The following is a 21,808-nucleotide window of genomic DNA, read 5'->3' as shown; positions in this document are numbered from 1 at the left end:
CAGACGCCCCAAATGCCCCTTCCACCCACATATATACCAAGAACCTTCCCCCAGCCCCACCCTTATCCTGACAGCCCACACGCATATCTCAGCAGCCCTGACATATAGCCTACTCACCGCAACCCCCAACACCTTAGCCCCACTGGCCACAGTCACCAACTTCCCCCACTCACTCTCAACATCCATCGCCCAACATCCCACAACCTCTCACCCAGCCACTACCGCCCTACCTCATAGCCCATTAACACCTCACTTCCAACCCCTTCCTCAACACTCACTGGCATCCTCCCAGCTCAGCACTCTCCTCCCATTCCAGGCTAGGGCAGTTCCTCCCAATCTCAGCCGCCCTGCATTCACAGGACTGTGCCGTTCAGGCTTAGCCCGGACAGAGGGACGGCGGGACAAATTTAAGCAAGTGCTGTTGTGACCTGGCATATGGGGTCGCAGTGCCAGTTTTGTTTTCTTTTCTGGTGGTCAGGGGCCCTCCTGAGATGGGGGCCCTGTGCAAGTACACCGAGTGCACACTGGCTAATTGAGGGCGTGGGTGTTGGCTATAAGCACCCAACTCCCTTGGACTCCAGTGGAAGCCATATGCATCACAGAGCAGAATGTGGCTTTGTGAGCCTATGGTATGTAAGCCACGTACTCTGTCATCAGTGACAGTTACCTGGTTTGGTGAACCTCAGGTAGTAAAGAAAATAATTGTGTAGCAAATGAACCAAATATTTTTCAGAGGCTGTTCAGGAAAACAAGCCATCTGGCTTCGCTGTAGTAGTTTTTAGCTCTCCAGCCTATTGCTATTCCCCCGCTGTGCAGCGCATGTGAAATATGTCACTCACCTAAGAAACAATTATAAATAAACAATAGTTTTTTCAAATGAAAAATGTTTCCCCAACCAAACAAAATTAATCTAGAGAAACCAACAAAAAAAAAAAAGAGGGGGGGGGGAAATGCAAAATCCTCGGCTTGTGGTATGTTGGAAAGGAGGTGTCATGTTTTAAAAAATAGGTTCTAAGTGAAAACATGGATGAAGGGATTCCTACTATTTATCATTCATATTACAGTAATGCCTAGAGGCTCTAACCACGATCAGGACCCTTTTTCCTAGTCGCTGACACATAGTAAGAGAAAAATGCTGCCCCCAAAGAGTTACAAATCAAGTAGACAAGTCAGTCAAAGGGCGGGAAACAGAGGTGCAGAGACTTGTCCAAGGTTACATAGTGCATCATTGGCAGTGCTGGGATTAGAACCCAGGTCTCCTGAGACCCAGTCTATTGCCCTAGCCTATGGGAGCATACTGCCAGTCTAACACTCTCCATTTTTTGTAGTTGTTTTTTTTAATACAGTTATATAATATTGTGTGCCCTCCCCACCCCATATGAAATCTGGATTGTTGCTCAGTGAGAATCTTTCTGTGCCTTGGCAGATCTGTAGGTCACAGAAATAGGATTGCACAACCCAGTAATTGGAGATCCTGGTTTCTTTGGGATATAAGATAAACTGTCTGGGGTTAGCAGCTCTCAGTCATACACATATTCTTCCAATATCACAAAGAAAGACAGATGAAAAGAATATTAAATTATTGATAGCCACTTTCATCCATAATCTGCCTGCTGTGTTCATTAACAGGATTGCCTTATAGTGATGCCTCCTGGGAGAGAAAAGGAGGACTTGTGGCACCTTAGAGACTCCCACCAAGGAATGGGAGAGATGCTGGGGCATCCATGGGAAGATTGGTGGGTTTGAATTTTCCCCGGTCACTGGCTAAAGTGACCCCTCTCAGTTCAGTCTCGAAGGGGAGAGAGACGTGATGAAGTGGGACTGTTCTTAATGTTTTCTCTGAATATTGTGGGGGTGCCTCAATTTCCCCTATGCAGTTCTTAAGTATCTAGGTGGTGCGATAAGGGTGTATGATCATTGCAGAGCCCTAGAGGGCAGGTATGTGCAGGGGTCTGGATACAGAGAATGGCCAACACTCTGTTTCCTGGCAACTGATGACCTGGCCCTTCCCCCCTGCAAGGTGAGAGCTAAAGGGTTGAAGACAAAGGAATCAGGTGACCTCCTGGCCTGGGAAAGGGACAAAGCCCAGAGGAGGAGGGGCTGGAGGGTGAGTCAGTTTGGGGCTGGCTGGGGACATGGAGTGAAGTGCAGACGGGGTTGTCTGGCTCACTGCCTCCCATAGGCTTGTGAGTCAATAGGCCATGTTAACTTGGATACTGCTCTGTTTCTTTTTTATTCCCTGAGCAGCCAGAATTCGATGCTTGTGCAAATAATATTGGAAAACACAGTGCAATTGCATTGTGAGTTTGATTTCCCAGTAGACACTAAGCCACATATCACAGCACTTGGAGGCCAAGACCCTGGCTACTAAAAGATTAAAGAATTACTCTTTTTCAGACAGTCTTTTTAAAGAGGCATGGGCCTGATTCCGCTCTTAGCTGCAACTTGGCGACCCACTGGAATTTGATGAGATATATCAATGGAGTTCTTCTGGATTTATACTAATGGGAAGAAGAGAAGATTTGGGCCCAGGGTTGCCCAGCTGTAACTAATGGCAGAATTTGGCTGTATAGGTTTGCGTGGGTACTCCTTTATATAACTGGGCAAACTACTGAATTTCTTGTATTTCTAGCAGAACCATGAAATAAAGAGGCATTCTGGGTATGTTTATACTGCAGTCACGAGCTGTGACTATAGCCCATGTAGACATAAACAAGCTAGCCTAGGTACTGGGCAGTGAAGCTGCAGGAGCATGGCTTCAGCACACGTTTGCCACCCATGTAATCACTTAGAGCTCTGGACAGGCTTGACCAACCTGTGCTGAAGCTTGTATTGCTATGACCTCATTGCTTTGGTACCCAAACTAGCTAGATTAAAGCCAACTCAGGTATGTCTACACAAGCTGTGATCACTCCCTGTGACTGAAGTGCAGACATATCCTAAGGTAGATTCTGATCTCACTTACATGGGTGCAAATCAAGAGAAATGCAGTTGAAGTCAATGGAGCTTCAACATGACCATCCTCATGCCAGATTAGAATTAGGCCCACTACATCTAGTTATTACTTGTAATTTATGTCGGCTGGAGGATTTATCACAACGAGTCTTCCGGCCCTTCATTGTTCCTATCCACTGTAATGATCTCTGCTGATCAGGAAAGAGTGACTAAAGAGCCTGATCCAGCCAAGCATTTAAGCACAAGTGCAAAGCCTCAAGCATGTGACTGGACTTTAATGGAACTTGCTGGATGGGGCCTTTCCATAAGAATTGATTGGCGCTTTCCCGGGGATTCAAAATGTGAACTTCCTGGAAATATTTTATGCATCACCTTTCTTACCTCCCTCTCAGAGCAGCTGAGCAGCAGCCAAGAGTTAAACTGTATTTTTACAACTAGAGTCTGCTAATGTGCAGCAGAAGAGTAAGTCAGCTTGAAGTTGAGTCCTTAGAGCTGAGGCTGCCATTAATTATCCAAGTCTAAGTTTATTTTGTAGTCTGTTGAGGAGAAAGAAATAAGGAGCACTATTTCAGTCTTTATTTGGCCAATATTCCAACAAAAGTGCAAAGAAGTTTTGCCTGAGTAAAGTCTGCAGGATTTGGCCCCAGGTTGCCACAGAGAAGAGTATGCAGCATGCTTTCCAAATCCCGAGTAAGGGATGTAAGTGAGTAATGTATACCATATCTTACTTATTCAAATAAGAAACATGCTCGTATGTTTCCTATTATGCATTTTTTGACGTCTGCAATGTAGCATCTTCTGTAAGTCATGAGCCAAATGCTGCACAAGGCCCGCTGCGGGCTTCAGGGTGGAACAGGAAATTGAGCATGGAACAAGAATTCTCTGTTCAATGAACTTTGGGAACTGGATCTGTGTTGTGGAATGTTTGGGTATTGAGCAATGGAAGAATGTGGAAAATAAGCACTAGCAACTGCTTTGTTAAAGCATAGCACGAGTCAGCAAGCAGGCTGTGTGTGCTGTCAGCCCTCACTGGTACGTCTACACTGAAAAAAAAAAGACCCCTCAGCAGCCAGACCAAGTGACTCAGGCTCATGCTACATGTCTAACAATAGCTCAGGCTGGAGCCCAGGCTGTGAGACCCACCTCACTTGGTGGGTGGTCCAATAAAAGATATTACCTCACCCACCTTGTCTTGCTCATGTTTATTTGCTCAGATTAAACATGTCAGCAGTAGCCCTGATCTATTCAAGGCTGACTTTGATATGCAAAGCTTCGGACAAGAGTGCGACCCTGGGCTGCTTGGAGAGGGAGAATGGCAAGGGAGATCACCTCTCACTCCAGGCCTATTGTCAGAGGTTGAAAGTGGGCCATGCCGTGAGCTACAGAGTCAGGGCAATAATGCAGGGCCCCCCAAAAAAGCATGGAAACACACATGATTACTGTCATGGACCAGGGCATAGCCAGTCATGCCTAGTGGTTGCAGCAGTGGCAGTCATGCCTAGTGGTCAGTGCCAGAGTCAGGATCCAGGACTCAGAGCTGAGAGTCAAAATCAGAAATCAGGAGTCAAAACCAGGAATCGAGCAGAGAGGCAGGGTTGCAGCACAGTGGAACAGGGTTGGAGTAAGGTTGGGAACAAGGCAGGAAAAGGAGCGATCACAGCTGTGGGCATAAGCATTGAGCAGCTGCTGGCCAAGTGCTGCTGCTGGGTTTAAGAGCAGTCCTGGAAACACTGCTCAGCCAATCAGGTGATCAGTCCAGTTTGGGGTTTCAGCTGTGGCTAGTTGGCTGATCCCAGGCCCTGCTATAGGCCCCTCATTCCTCACAGTACCCCCCTCTTTGAGTGTGCCTCCCAGGGACCCTGGGGCCTGAGTGCTCAGGATGAGCCTGGTAGAAGTCCTGTACAGGTCCAGGACGTGGATGTTTTCAATCAATTCCCAAGATCGGTTGTCCAGACTGTAGCCCTTCCAGTCCACCAGGTACTGGAGTTTTCCTCTAATTTTCTGGGAGTCAAGGATTTGCTGGACTAAGTGTTCTTCTTGCCCCCAAATAGTTATGAGCAGTGGTGGTGGCCTGGAGCTATCTGAGAATTCAGTCTGTGGCTTAAGGGGGGAAATGTGAAATACCAGATGGATCCTGAGTAGTTGCAGCTTGAAGACCACAAGATTGACACGTTTCAAGATCTTGAATGGGCCAGATACTGGTGATCAAGTTTTGCTGACAAGCGGGCTGACTTGAGGTTCTGGGTAGGTAGCCAGACCCTTGTTCCCCAAAGGTAGGATGGAGGCAGTCCGATGGCCCTGGTCAGCTTGGTGTTTGTAAATTTCCTTTGGAGATCTCAATTGCTCCTTAAGCTCTTGATATACTTGGCACCGGTGGGCAGCTCAGTCTCTGGCTGCAGATATGGGAAAGTCTGTGGGTATGTCATGATGAAACTGAAGATGAAAACTGGTAGTTTGCAAAGAATGGGCTCTGTTGGGTTGAGATGTGGGTTGCATTGTTATAGGTGAATTCCGCATGGTGGAGTAAAGAAAACCAGTAACCCTAGTGGTAATTCAGGAAATGACATAGTTGCTGTTCTAGAATCTGGTTGACTCATTCTGTTTGCCCATTGGTCTATGGGTGGTATGCAAAAAAGGTGAGGGACCCTATGCCAAGAAGCCACAGAAACTCCCACTAAAAATGAGACATACTGAGGGCAACATGATTCCTGTGGTAGCAGAAGATGATCTCCAGAAAAAGGGTGGTAGGGTTGGGGCAACATGGAACAAAAAGCACCATTTTAGTTAGGAGATCAAACATGATTAGGATCATTGATTGGTAGGCAAGAACAGGAGCAAGCATTCATAAAATCATGGGACTGGCTGCAGTCACCACCAAACTTGTCTGACACTAGAATATTAGGTTCCCGAGGGAGAGGAGTTGCCCGTGATGCAACCTGTGCCTGCAGCCTAGCATTCTGTACCTGCAGGGAGTCTACCTGCATATGTAGGGCACACACTGTCGCCAACAGGGAACTGCTGGCCTTAGTAGGATCCATTCCAGTAACCAACCTGCGCTAACACCCCTTCTTTTCTTTTTTTGGGCTGCTCAAACTGTCACAGACTGGGGTGTGAGCAGTCAGGACTAGTGGCCAGAGCAGTAGCACTCAGGCTCCCAGACTCAGACTCAAGGTTGGGAATCTGGAGTCAGAAATCAGGAGCCAGGAACCAAGCATGGAGGCAGGACTGGAAACAAGACAGGCACAGGAACGATCACAGCTGTGGGTATAAGTGTTGAGCACCCACTCCCCATGTGTGAGTGTGGGGCTCAAGAGAAGTCCTGGCAACACCATTCAGCCAATCAGGTGATCTGACCAATTTTAGGGTTTCAGCTGTGGTTAGCTGGCTGATCCCTGGCCCAGCTGCAGGCCCTCATTTCTAACAATTACTTCTTGTGCTTGGGCCAAAAGACAGCCCTAGTTCTGTTCATTTGGAATATTCTTTGGGAGCACAAATAGTGAGCGAGGAGAAAAGAAACATTCTGATCAGAGAATAAAAATGAATATGCCAAGGGATTCATGTTTTTGTTGGATCCTGAAAGTTGTTAGCTTTAATATTTTGAATCCTTGCCATGCTTTTCATCTATTACCATAGTATGAAAGTCAGCAGCAAAATTCTGTGAAATAATGTCCTCTTGCCTTATGATCATTCCCATATGCTCTGCTTTCTCTTGATTCCCAAGAAATAGTGCATACCAAAATGTCTTCTAATGCCGTGCTGGAAGAATGATGATTCCTCTAGGTGTTAGATTTAAATGTGTTCTGTCTTTTCACTGTGTCACATTCCATCCCCACAGTCTCATTCAATATAGTGTCTGTAAGGGGTGAAATCCTGGCCCCATTGTAATCAACGGCAAAACTCCCATTGACTTCAATGGGGCCAAGATTCCACCCACAGCCTACTTCATAATAATAAATGGGGTGGGGGAAATCCACACAATTCTTTCTAGTTTGGAAACCCGGCTTTCTTGCTTTATTTTTCTGTGAAACATGGGAGTCAAATGCTACTAGTCGGATTTGGTTGTATTTTAGGCCCAGTTTGCAAGCACGCTTATTCTCATACATAACTTTAATAGTCCCATTAACTGCAGTGCCCCTACTTTTACTTACTATCTAAGGGCTTGATTTTGCAAGGTGCTGAGCACTCTGGTCCTGACCCAGCAAAGCACTTAAGCATGTGGTTATCTTTAAGCATGGGAATAGTCCCATTGACCTCAATGTTATATATTCATTACAGGATTTACTCTTATCGCTATTTTAATTTTTTCTTGCCTTGTTTATTTCCCCTTCCTTTCCCTACCTCTTTTTCTTCTCACTCTCTCATTCTGAGAACACATTGTTAAAAGCTGGACAAAATCTTGTTATGGCTTCAGTTGAACCCCCCTTGAGATTGATTGGTGTGAACTCACCCTTCAATTAACATAACTGTAAGCATAAGCCATCACTCCCCACCCCCCTCACCCCCAATAAAAACTGTGTGTGTGAACCTGCCCAGGAGGGTTTGGCTAGGTATTGTTTTGGCTAGGCATGGGGTGGGGGAAGAGAAATCTTACAGAAACTGAGGTCAAACAAGAACAGAGGGAGTGAGAGAGAGCGCCTGAAGGAGCAGTTAAGACTGTGGCTGACCCTGGAAGAAACCTGGGGTGCGGGCTAAAAAGCATCCTCTTGATGCTGTGAGCAAAAGTAGCTGTTTCCTGTTATTTGGTTCCTTCTGCATTCAGAGACCCAGGACTTTGTACATTCTTTGTAAATCAACAAAATTGCATCAAAGAGATGCTTGCCTACCATCAGTTTTTACCTTGACTGGAACACCCACCGGGCCCCAAACTTTGACTAGCTGCTGGGATCAAAGGGGCCACACTAATGTCAGGAGTGGGATCTGGTTTGCAAGGAGTAGATTGTGAGCTGGTATTCCTGTTGAACCAAGAAGGAACAAATAACAGCAGTGCTTGCAGAAATCAAAAATGGCCGGCAGGATTTAAAACAAGACCTAAAACAGGAGCTGGAGATGTCACAAAAGGAATTAAGACAAGACCTAAAATAAGATCTAGAACAAGAGTTGAAGGTTTCTTAGAAAGGGTTCAGAGATGACTTGCAGGCTGAAATGGGATCCCAGTTGGAGAAGCAATTACAAAGTAACCAGACAGATTGGGAAAGCCAGCTGCAACACACCAAGGCTGGAAAGGTAGCACGGATTGATGAGTTGACCAGCAATCTGATTGCCATAGATCAGAGGCTTCCGCATGAAAGAGCGGAGACCACACAAACTTTGGGCAAACTGGAACTTGCCAACCAAGAGGAGCTGTAGCAAGGACTTATGAACCTAAAACATAAGCTACAGCAGGAAATCAAACGGTCTTTGACAACAATGGTAGACAGCCAGCTGGATGACAGCTGTGGCCAGCCAGAGAACTTGGGTAAGACTAGACATTTACAGCCATTTTCACCCCATATGTAACCTACAGAGGCCTGGAGGGGAGAGATCAGACTGCCCCAGCTCACATAATGCAAAATCCCGCTATCTTGAGGGAAAAAATCCCTGTAAGGCTTATTTGGTTCAATTCAACATTGTCGCTCAAATGAACAGCTGGGAGGAGGGACAGAAAGAGAGTTTACTAGCAGTCAACTTGTGTGGCTCAGCTCTGATGGTGCTTCAGAATTTACCACCAGCAAAGAGATGGAGTTGTCCAGATTTGGTGTTAGCCCTTGACATTTGGTTTGGAGTTAACCATCAATCTAAGCTAGCAAGGCACAGCTAAGGGCTAAAAGGAAAGGGAAAGAAGAAACCCCACCTGAACTGGCAGAGGACCTGCAGAAGCTTGAGTTTCTGGCATATTTGGATTCCACCAAGGCCTTCCAGGATAGATTGTAGATAAGCAATGGACCAACGTATAGTCCAGCTGGACTTGGACTTGCAGATCAGGATCAACAAAAGAAGGCCAAAGATGCTCTGAGAGGCTGTGGAATTTGCTACAGAATTTGAATCTTTGAACTTGAATTTTTTTTTTTGCACTGGCGCACCAGTAGAAGAAGTAGCTGCTAGCAAGGTAATACGTAAGCCTGGAAGTACAGATCTGTGTCTAATATGGATGATGGAGGGGATTCTAATCTGGTTCGTGACCATATTGAACAATTAGAACAAATGAGAAATTTGGCTTGTAAAACAAGGGAAATTGGAATAAGGCAACAATTAAAGGAAACAGTTCAGCTAAACGCTGCCAAGTGTGACAAAAATGGCCACAAAAAGGAGGATTGTTATAAATTTAAGGCAGGCCAAGAAAGACTGTCACAGAGGTGTAGTGAAAGCCTCTCTCCCATTTTGGGAAATCAGATGACAGCAAGCTGAAGGAGCAAAACTTAGGTACAAGGATCAGCTCCACAGTTTTTATGTAGATCTGGGCAGTTAAACACCAATAAAGGGAGTTTGGCTATCAAGTGTGTAGTAGGATCTGTGATGGGTATAGGGATAGCTGACACAGGCTCAAGCATAAGTTGTTAGATCAGACACGTTAAAACGGAGAGGTAATAGGGGACCCAAAACTGAACTGCCTAATTGGTCTCAAATGGAGACAGCGACTAGGGCAAGGGCACCTGTCAGTAAACTGGGAAAATTGGGTTTGAAGACTGGACCTCTGGGATTTGAGCAAGAAGTCTAGGTGGCTGAAATGGATGAGCTAATAATTGGCTTGGATTTTATTATGGCTAATAACTGTGCAATCAATGCCAGAAAAGGTGTCTTACAAATTCAGTCTGTGCAAATTCCCATTAAAGATATGGCCCAGGAGATACAAATGGTTTGTAGGCAATTGGTTTGCAGTGAATGAATTATCCTGCCCCTGGGGTCAGAAATCATTGTAATTACTATAAGCTGTAGTAGCTTTCCTGCTAGGGAAAGATGGGGAGTGGTTGAAACCTGTTTTGAGACCCAGGGTCTTGGGGGAATCTTAGCAGCTAAAGCTCATGTGGATCTGAAACAAGAAGTGATCCCTGTTCATTTGTTGAAAGTTTTGGGTAAAGAGTAAATAATAAAAAAGGCAATGGCGGTTGTGAAATGTCAACCGGTGGATCTGGTAAATACTGGTATAGAAGAAAACTACAAATGAACAGGGAAGAGGGTGAACTCTCAGAATTTCTATTGGACTTGTTCCAGTGTCATACTGTAGATTTAAATGGGGAACAACAGAACAGCCTAAGGGATTTTCTGATTCAGAATCAGGAGTTGTTTTTCCAAACCAACAAAGATTTCGGTTGTACTGCACTGGGCCACCACAAGACTGATACTGGATGAAACTGAGGGAAGAGGCACTACAGGCCATCAAGGAAATGTATCAGGAAGGCATAATGGAGCCTTCAGTCTGTCCTTGGACCTCACCCATAGTTCTGGTTAAGAAAAAGGATGGCAGCGCCAAATTCGGTGTGTACTATAGACAATTAAATGAAGTTACTTTAAAGGATTCTTATCCATTACCACAAATAGATGATACCCTGGATGCTGTATCAGGTTCAGTCTGGTTTTCCGCACTGGTTCTTAAAAGTGGCAAGTTGAAGTGGATACCAGAAGACGGGGGAAAAACTGCTTTCACAGATGGACAAGGCTTGTAGCAATTTGAAGTGACGGCTTTCAGCTTGTATAATGCACCAGCCACGTTTGAGAGGCTAATGGAGAAGAAATTTCATGGTATACCCCTCTCAGCCTGTCTGTTATACCTAGATGATATCCTGCTACCTGTTAAAACATTTGAGCAAATGGTCTATGATAAACTGAAAGTGGCCAGTTTGAATCGGAACCCCCAGAAATGTGAGTTGTTCCAAAAAGGGGTAATCTACCTGTGGCACACAATTAGTGAGGAGGGAAATTCCACTGTCAAAAAGAAAATGGAGGCTTTACAAAGCTAGCCAACTCCCTGGGCCCTCATAGATAAAACTGTGCAGTGTTTTGTAGGGCTCTTTTCCTATTACAGAAGATTCAGTTGTGGGTTTGCCAACATTGCAAAACCACGGCATAGGCTGGGTAAGAAAGGGAAACAATTTCAGTGCTCAGCAGAGTGTGATGTACCATTTTCAGAGTTGAAAAAGGCTCTGGTGACTGTTCCTGTTTTGACTTATCTGTGTTTCAAAACCCCTTTCATACTGGATGCTTATGGTTTGAGAGCAGTATACGTAAGTGACTTGAGAGGGTGATAGCTTACTATACCATTGGATTGCAGGAGTAAATGCCAAGTTATCCATAACTTAGCATGGATGGATTGTTCCCATACTGGACATGCATACGCTGTTATGGAGTAGCAGTCATCCGCAAAGTAACTGGATTGGCTCCCCACTTGGAGGTGACCAACTTTTGGAGGATATTGTTATGGGTGTTAACATTCCCTTTCATCTTCTCTACATGTGCTTTGAAGGAAAGTATCTGGTCCAGTGTCACCCCCAGGTAGAAAAGGTTCAGGTGATTACAGTGGGATTCCACCCCAAGTGGTGTTTAGTTTTTGCCTGGCTTCTCGATGGTGTAGGAGAAATTCCATCACCTGTGTCTTGGTCGGGTTGGCATGAGGCTGGTTCTTACTGTAATAGATTGAGAGGTTGCTCAGTGCACATGTCAGTCTATTCTTGACAGTGGCAAAGTCCTTCTCCTGTGATGCATAGATCATCGGTGTAAATAAAGGTCTTCATGTTGCTCTGTATGGTTTGGTCATTGGTATATGTGCTGAAGAGGGTTGGTGCTAACGCACTGCCCAATGGGAGGCCATTTCATTGTCGTCTCCAGTGGCTCTGTTTCTTGCACAGTTCTACGTAAAAACATCTGTTCTCCAGAAGAGATTGGATGAGCTGCACTAGGTGGTAGCCATGTGTCATATCATAGACTTTGGCAAGCACGTTTTGGTGGCTGACTGTATTGTGTGCCGCTGATAGATCTATGAACACAGCACGTGTTATCATCCCTCTCTCGAATCCATCTTCCATATGCTGGGTGATATTTAATATTTGGCCAGTATATGACTTGCCTGGTCTAAATCCAGCTTGTTCTGGTATTAGATGCTGTTCAATATGAGGTGAGAGGCAATTGAGAATGAGGCATTTATAAAGGTGGCATACAAGTGATACTGGACTGAAGTTCTTTGAGTCAGAGGCATCCTTTCCGGGCTTCAATAAAGGTATTACATGATCTTATCACCATAATTTAGGTATTCTAAGCGTTGATGAATAATTGATTAAAAAGGCATAATTTGGTTAGCTTGGTTGCAGGACCAAAATGCTTAATCTGCTCCATGCTTGCATCCGTGAGTCCAGCTGCTTTACCATTCTTCAAGTGACTTATTCTGGCACTGAGTTCATCTAGTGTCTATGGCACGCTGAAATGATTTTCTTCCAGCTCAGTTTACTGTCTAATTCATATTTTAAGCTGCTTGTTCAGTGCTTTCCCATAGCGCAGAAATTGGTATGCCACCTGACTGGCTGTGAGGTTGTGGTGTTGCTCTACTTTCTTTGGATCATTATTCAACTTGCGAATGGTCAACCATGCTTTCCTACTAGTGTGGATCACATCTATTCCTTCAATCAATTCTTTCCATTTCTGTCTTGAAGCTTTCTTCTTGAAGCTTGTGTTAGCTAGGGCTGTCCCTGCTGCAATAGTGTCTTCCGAAAAAGGGTCTCTTTGGAGCATTTGTTGATATTTTTTATATTTGGATGCTAGCATGGGACTGAATCCTGGTATGTGCTCAGTTCTACATCCTTGAGGTATATACCTCTTGTAGGTATTGCATAGTGCATTCACAAAGAGGTCATAATTCTCTGTGAGTCAATTTTTCCACCATGAAATGGCATACAATAATTAACCAATATTACTGTTATCTTCTCCTTCTCTCTTATTAAGGGAAGATGGATGTGTGTTTCATAAAAATCTATCATCATTATGGTACTCCAGAACATACTCATTAAGAAGAATGATACAGACAATTAAAGATTCTCATATTTTTTTAATTCATGCTTAAGAATGTGAATGAACTAAACACATGAGTTATTGGTACAATTTTGTACTCAGGGTTTAAAGATGATCATATGGTTTGTCATACAGAGCTCCCATTGTTTGAAAATACTTGCTAATATCTCAGTTTGCTTGTTAGCCTCCAGAGATGAGTAATTTCTATGTATTTAAGAGACCCGCTATATTTCATGCTTCCTATATAAACAAATTGCACAGATATGTTGCTTAGGAATTGAGAGTTTATTTTTAGCCCTTCAGAATTTTAGTTGAATCACTGACCCCAAGTCTGGAGACCTCTTTATGTCTCAGCATCAGTGCTATTTGATAACTGAGTAGTAAGGAGAGCGAACCTCTTGGAACACCTCTCTGAGCTGGGCTCTCTTGGATATATATATATATATATATATATTGTAAAACATTGGAACAACCATTCCAGAACAGACTAATGGTCAAAGACTGGTCTGCTATTCCATTCATAGTTCCAACTCTTGTGTCAGATGCTTCGGGGATGACACAGAGCTCCCACAATGCACCTAAATTTGTAGACTACTCTTGTGTACTATAGCATGCAAGGACATTGTTTCTGACTTCATTTGGGGATCAGCTTATTCCCTAAAGCAAAATGGAAACAAGTTTGATTATAATGTAAAGCAACCAGAGATGTTGCATGTACCCTTCTCATGAAGATGCCAGTGGCTCAAAAAATGGAGATGCTTTCTATGGGATTTTATCCTGAGAGGTGCAAATGTGGTGGTCATCAACTTAGTCTACATCAGGGATTGAACTGGGGACCTTTATTGGTGAAAGCATGAGTCTCTACATTTTGAGCTAAAGAAAAAGGCTCTGTAGTGGGAAGCTGTAACAGACCTACATACTTTGTGAATCAGGAACAAAGGGGGAACATGTAACATAAGGTACACTGATTAGCAGGTTATATTATTGTCCTCAACTTCTGTTGACTTCATTGGAAGTTGAAGGTGATCAGCATCGAGAAGAATTAGGGCCATAATGGGTGAGTGTGTGTATGTTGGTTTGTTTGTTAAAATATTTACTTAACTGTTAGGGCAATGCCATTTTCTAGTTGTCATTCCATAAAGGTAACATTTCCTTTCGGTAGTATTTCTGAGATAAGTGATGCAAATCCTAAAGCACAGATTTTCTTGTATTATATTGTACGTGGAATTATCAACATCCAGATAAATTTCTGGAATGATGTAACTGTGTACTTGATCAGTGGGTACACTATATTTGGATGAAGGCACATAATGGGATACTCTCCTATCCACACACTTTTACATATGTATGTGAATATCCGTGAGAAAGTAAATGTGGATAAAATCATCTCACAGCTTAACCTGGGGACTTGCAGGCCTGTCAGTGGTACAGTACCTGAGGAATTCCATGCAGGCCTGCTAAAATATTGGAATCCTCAGAGCTGGCCTAAGAACCCCACAGCAAAGACTATGACCATGGACCTTTCCTCATTTAGGGGAACCAGAAACATAAAGGAGAGTCTTAGATTTCATTTTATGACATATTTCTGCCCTTTTATGAAGATAGCCTTGGAAATATAAACTGATGTAACCCAACATGCACAATTGTCAGGTTGAAAAGAACTTCTGGGTCTGGCTTCTGCAGCTGGAAGCCAGGGAGAGCCACAGAACACCTTCCCTCTTGTCTACCCCCTCCCTCAACTTTTTAAGTTTGCGTGTATATGGCATAATTTTGCATATCCTCCCCAAAATCATGACCTTATACATTGTAATGTAATTCATGGTGAACAGGAGTCAGTTGTGTTTGGGGAAATGGGCAACAAAGTTCAACAGGTCTGTCTAAAAATGTTGATGCTTACTCTCTGACTCCACCTTGTTAATATCCTGTGATCTGGTATTTCAAGTCGACTTGGGTACTCTGTAGTAACTCTCTCTTGTACATTCTCAAAGTGAAAGATACAACTCTGATAGTTAAGTAGCCTTCTAATTTATTGCTTACCTCTCCTGAATATTTAAATTGCCTAGTTATTACATTTCTATTTTCACAAAATATCCTTTATTAAAAATGCAGAATTTTGCAGGAAATTTGTAGTTCTGGGCTGCTCTGCATAAATGTGTGACCATGATTTAAAGTTAACTCAACAAAGATTTAAACTAGGTGTTTGTTTGGAAAGCGTCCCTCTTCATCCTCCAAGGAGCTGTTAAAATATGGAATTATTGGTCACACGTCCTAATGAAAAAATCCTGCAATTTAATATTCTTTCTATATAATTGTTAAACCAACAACTAGCTTCTAAAGCAGGGATAACATTCTCTATTAAATTTTATGGGTTTTTTATAGTAATTTGTTTGGAATTCTAATATAGAAAAATCCTTTATAACTGATTAGGAATGAAATCTATACACAAGAGTAATAATAATGCTTAGCACTTATATTTCACTCATCTTCCAAAACCTATTGTACACATTAACTAATTAATTCTAAAGACATCCCTGGGAGGTAGGTATTTTAATCTAGATTCTACAGAAAGGGAAGCTGAAGCACAGAGCTTTGACTAGCTTGTGGCTGCAGAAGAGACCTTGATGAGAGCGTTGGTTAAAATGGAGAGGTTTGAGGCTCCTGGTCCCATGCTTAGAACATTAGACTCAAAGGGTCAGAACCTCTTTGATAAAATGGGGGGGGGGGAATCTATTCAATACATGATAAATACAAAAATAAAATGAAACTGCCAGCACAACACAACCAAATCAATTCACTGTCAATAGCAGCCCACAGCATGCCCTGAAGGTCAAAAGCCCCAGGCTCTTCTGCACTGTAGGGGAAATCTGTTCAAGAGCTGAGGGCCTCTCACAGAGAATTCCCTACCACCTTCCCCTTCTCTCTGAAACCAAGAAAGATCCAGCTCAAGTGCCTCCTCTGGTTGCAATGTGGCATGAGAGGAAAGGTGGTCCCTTAGGGGCCCAAGCTCTTCACTGCTATTCAGCACAAAACCAATGCCTTAAATTCAATCTAGAAACCAATACACTGTTGGTGCAAATCATAAGGTACAGGTGTCCTGTGTAGCCACCAAGAAGCATCACCTAATAAGTGTGCTGTCACATTCGGCATCAGCTTAGGTTGGCCTAAAGAATGGACACATGTAGAGCTTATTGCAGCCATCCAGTCTTGATGTGACAAGAGCCTGGACAACAGAGGCAAGGACCAAATCTGAGAGAAATAGTTGTAATCTCCGAAGCTAGGCACAGATGGTAAAAAGTGTTCCTGGACAGTAGTACTCTATGAGCATCCAACAGCAGCTGAGCAAAAGATACTGTATACGAGGATAGGAAAATATACTCAGGCACTATATTTGTTGGCTGCATAGTCAGCATTATAAGGTGGGGGCATGGAGCAGTCAGATCACTGGCTCTCTGTCCATAAATTCTGTACATTTTGTTTGTCTCCTGTTCCTATAGTCTGATTAATTTTTTAATAAAACGCCCACATCCTCACTGCACGGTCAGCAGTAAAACCATTATAAAACACAAAAATACTAATGGAATCTTAAAAACCACCCTGTAAATTTGTTAGTCTCTAAGGTGCCACAAGTTCTCCTTTTCTTTTTTGCGGATACAGACTAACACAGCTGCTACTCTGAAACCCGTAAACTGAATCCCCTTCCCATGAAAGACAGAGCATGGCCCTGTGTTTAGGCTTGCAACTAGGGTTATGCATGTGAGTATTCCTACTGAAGTTAATAGAGCTACTCACAGGCTTACTTAGACATGTGCTTAAATACCCTGCCAAGTCAGGGCATAGGACAGGGTAAAGGGAAGGTTGTGTGCATGAGGTCTGACAAGGGTCACAAATAAATTAGCAGAAGAAAATGTTTCGGGTGTTGCTGAGAAGCAAGGATGGGTGGATATAATGGATGTTGAGAGACAGCGTGTTCTACTCTGTAGGGGCTACTGCACTAATGGTGTGATCACCTGCTGTCCTCAGGGGTAATGGCGGGTCTCTAAAATGCAGGTGGTTTCAGAGGACAGATACCCACCAGGAGGGAGCTCGAGTAGGGGGTCCGTAATATAGCCAGGCCCTACTGTATTGGGGGCTTTAAAAACAAACTGTCCTATCTCATAATCAGTCTGCCCCAGTGAGCAAACATTCTGCTGCCTGAACAGAGAAGAACGGCTCGAAGCCCTACTGAGTAGGAGTTAAAATAACCAAGCCTCATGATCCTAAGAGTGTCTGTTCTTGGTACAAGGTCATTGCAGGATAAACAAAAAGGCAGGTGGAACATATTGTGTCAGTGCCGGGGGAGGCCAAAAAATCCTCTGTATCTCATCCAGCTCATGACTTGCCATAGAAAGGACACAGCTCACAGTGTTAGATTCCTAGCCTGGCTCGTTCACTCCAGTTGAGCCCCTTCAATAAACAGAGACACCACCTCTTATCAATAGCCCACTTCCTATTAACTAAAAAATATGTTGGAGATAAGCTTAGATTAGTCCTCATAGGATTTGTGGAATTGCCTCTCTCTTAGGCTATCTGCAATTAGTGCCTGATGCTGGCAGGTGCTGAGGACTTCCTGTGTGCTGCTCCGCGCTTTCAATGCCTGTTAGTGTCAGTGGGTGTTAAAGGCAATCAGTATGCATGTAGGATCAAGCCCTTATTGATCTAGGGTGACCAGACAGCAAATGTGAAAAATCGGGACAGGGGGTAATAGGAGTCTATATAAGAAAAAGACCCAAAAATCAGGAATGTCCCTATAAAATCGGGACATCTGATCACCTTATATTGATCTGGCCACCTTGGTGAGATTTGGAGATACTGCAGTATTCAGGGTCAGCCTCTGGATGTGTCCAAACCCCCCTCCCCCCAAACAAATCTATAATCCATGATGTTTGCATCTTCACATGATATTTCATTAGTGCACCATGAGGCTATGGGGAATTGATGCAACATTAAAACACTGTTGTACTGCTGGGAATAAAGTCAGACTTTTCAATTCTTCTGTAAACTAGGCTTGTGGAACATGGTAGGGCAGATTAAGATAGGGACAATCCTGTCATGGTTATCAAAGGACACATACAACCTTACACTGCTGAAGCCAGCCCTAGCAAATGTAGCATTAGGATTTCATGAAACTAAAAAACAAACAAACAAAAACAATTTTGTCAAAATTTATTTCCCCAAGCTGAGCCTGATTCTTCTGTGCCATGTACCGAATGCCATCATTTACACTTGAGCAGAGTGGATGCCATGTGCTGCCAAGTCAGAATGCTGGAAATGACAACTCAAGGTGCAAGGCAGTGAAGAATCAAGCCATGAGCATTTATGCCTCAGATCATTTTTAAATCACAGAAGCGCACAGGAGTTTAAAAATCTGTGATTAGCCATTAATATGGTACAATACTTAAAGTGGTCTCTTTACAGCATCGTCTTTCATAGTTTGGATGGATCCTGTAGAGGCTCTGCATTTTTAATCATGTCTCCTTTATGATTTCTCCCCTCTGGGCAGTTACAAGAAAATTTGAACTATAAGAAATAAACATTAAGATTCAGTGACTGCAAATATCTGGAAAACAGCATGGCCTAAGCTCAGGAAAAGATTTACAGAAAGGGGAGAACATAGTTAGAATGCAAAATATGGTATAATTTCAATTCACAGTATAACTGTTGAGTGTTATCAAAGTAAACTGACTGCTCTGTGAAAGGCAACAAAGTTCACTTTGCTGCCAGAGTTTTAATTGAAGAAATGCAGACTCAGAAGAAAAACTTCAGACCAAATGATGGTGCAATCCCCCCCGGAATCCCTATAGGGAATATGCTAAAAGGAATTAAACATTTGGACTGGAATCTAAAGAAACTTTACATGTTTCATTTCACTTGTTTCTTTTTGCATCTGAAAAAACACACTTGCCCCTTATTAATGGAAATCAATTAGAAACAGTCTGGGAATCAAATAGAAGGCAAGTGAAATGCAGAGTTGACTAGAGGCTCTGAAGGAAATGTGCTTTGTGTTAACTAGGCTATTAGAGAAAACAAAATATAAAAGCACTGAGAGCTTCAAAGACATGTCATGGCCCCGGTCCAAATTCCCAGCAACACACTGGGCTAGAATAGATTCACTGGGCTGTCTGATTTATTTAACCCTTTCATTTCCTAAAGGAGGTCATGAGAACCAAATATCATGCATACAGTAAATATAAATAAATCATGTTACATTTCTTTGAAAGCAGTAAATTGGGGCTAGATCAAAGTTTTCATTTTTCACTTAAAAGCTACTTAGTATAACTGGGAGCTAAATTGGCTAGAAGATTAAGAAAAGAATGTAAACGAGCAATCTTAGGGACTGGAAAATGAAGAGAAAGTGATAGACAATTGGAGAGAATTGACTGGTATGACAGGGTTTTTAATTTCTCTGCAGAATCCTTTGTTGTTTACCACTCCACAATATTGCCCCAATGTTAGGAGTTTGATGCAGAAGGCAGGAGCACTCACCACTTGATCATTCTGAGTAGGGATCCCTAAAAGAAGAGCTGTAACCCTGACCCCACTCCATGGAGAACTGGTCACAAGAGACAGACAGAGCTTCACAAAGCTACTTCTGTGATCTTTTTCTGTAGCATGTGGGAGGAGGTGTCATTGTCCCCCATCCTTTCAGCCGGTTGGGTCCTGGTTTTTTGAGGCCCGATGGCCAACAGGGCCATATTCTCTTCCAATGTAAATTGGTTCTGTTCCATCGATTTCAAATGGCAGAGAGTTTGGCCAGAAGTCTATTTTGTTAGCCTGTCTGTGTTCCCAAAGTCTCCTGATAAGATGGAGTGGGAAACAGGGCAGCTCCTGTTGGGAATGAAAGACATTGCCAACACGGGGGTGGGGGTGGGGGGGAGGATTGTGAGGGTTGGAAGCAGCAGTACAGCACAGACTAAAAGAAAGAGCGAGGGGTGGAGGCCAAGAAGAGAACCCAAGCCTGTCCTTTGTCATGGAGACAATGTTCCCAGGTACAGGGGCGGCAGGTTTGTAGAAATTTTGGTGGTGCCCAGAACATCCAGAACCCCACCCCCCAAACTCCTCCCACATACCTGCCTAAGGCTCTGGGAGGGAGTTTGGGTGGGGGAGGGGGTCTGGGGTTCAGGCGATTGGCGTGCACGAGGGGGTGGGGATGCAGGCTTTGAGAGGGAGTTTGGGTGCAGAAGGGGGGAGAGGTCAGGCTCTGGGAGGGAGTTTGGGTGCAGGGGGTGTGAGGGGTCGGGCTCTGGGAGGGAGTTTGGTGGGGGACGGGTTCTGGGATGCAGGCTCTGGGATGGAGTTTGGGTACAGGCTCTGGGCTGGGGCAGGAGATTGGGGTACAGGAGGGGTGCAGGCTCTGGAAGGGAATTTGGGTGCAGAAGGAGTGAGGTTTGAGTGGGGATGGGGGAGGGGGTCTGGAGTGCAGGCTCTGGGAACGAGTTTGGGTGCTGGGTGCAGGCTCTGGGCAGGGGGCGGGGGTGCAGGAGGGGGTGGGTGTGTAGGCTCTGGGAGGGAGTTTGGGGACAAGTAGGTGCAGAGGAGAGGTGGGAGTGCAAGAGGGAGTTAGAGGGGTGCAGGGTGCAGGAGGGGGTGGGGTGCAGCCTCTCGAAATGGATGCTGGGGGGGTTCGATGCTCACCTGGGGCACCCCCTCCGGCAGTGGCTCCTAGGCGGGGCAGGCCGGGGGGGGGTCTCCTCATGCTGCTGTCTCCAAGCACTGCCCCTGCAGCTTCCCATTGGCCGCAGGGGTGTTTGGGGTGGGGGCAGCGTGCAGCGGCACAACCCCCTCACACGGGTTGCAAGGACCTGCCGGCAGCCACGTGGAACGAGCACGCAGGAAGCTGCTCAGCCCCGCTGCACTGCTGGGTGGCGGCAGGAGCCCCCGGGCTGTTTTAAATTGTCTGGGGGGCGGCAGATGGGGCTGGGGGAAGCGGGAAACTTTGCTGGAGCTGGGCCCCTGGGACAGGAATATTCCTGGTGCCCGGGCACCACGGGACCATAGAACTCGCCACCCATGCCCAGGTACTCTCTTTAACAGAGAGCAGCAGGAAAGGAGAATGACACTTAACAAGTATCTACAAAGTGATCAGTTAGTAAGTAGGAAGCACACTCTGAAGGGAAGTGCTGGGGAAGGGAAGGCTTAGAATGCACAGGGTCTTGAAAAAAGAGGCGAGAGAGTTTAGAGTACGTAAAATTACATTTTAAAATATTCTGAGATACACACGCGTGTGAATAGATGCACAAGGGATGAAATCCTGGTTCCATTGAAGTCAATGGTAAATTGGTGTCAATGGGAGTTTTCCCATTGATTACATTGGGGCCAGGATTTCACCCCCTCTCCCCTGCCATATATATATAGTGACAGGGTCAGGCCAGATGGCTACAAAAGAGTGGTCCAAGATAGATACATTAGTTCCAGGTTAAGCAGGTCCCTTTTCCCTGGATAAAATAACAGATACAATTCCAGAACACTCAGGAACTTTCTAGAACTAATTAAGGCAGGCAGGCTAATTAGGACACCTGTAGCCAATTGGGAAGCTACTAGAATTAATTAAGGCTAATTAATTAAGGCCATGGGGAAGTAGCCCAGGGAGTTGTAGCTGTCACACAGGTGTTACACAAAACACTATAGACAGCTGTGATCCACAGGGCCCTCAGCTGGAACCCGGAGTAGAGGGCCTTCCCGGGTTCCCCCCAACTCCCTACTGGATACAGGAGGAGTTGACTTGGACTGTGGGTCCCACCAGAGGGGAAGGTCCCTGGCCTGTCCCCTGACCCACCAGCAGAGACTGCGGGGATTGTTCTCTTTCCTTTTCCCCATGCTGGCCAGTGATGAGATTATCTGAGTG

The sequence above is a fragment of the Caretta caretta genome, chromosome 1 (genome assembly GCF_965140235.1).
Source record: "Caretta caretta isolate rCarCar2 chromosome 1, rCarCar1.hap1, whole genome shotgun sequence".
In the NCBI taxonomy this organism is placed as follows: Eukaryota; Metazoa; Chordata; order Testudines; family Cheloniidae; genus Caretta; species Caretta caretta.
Note: the sequence above shows the minus strand (reverse complement) of the source record.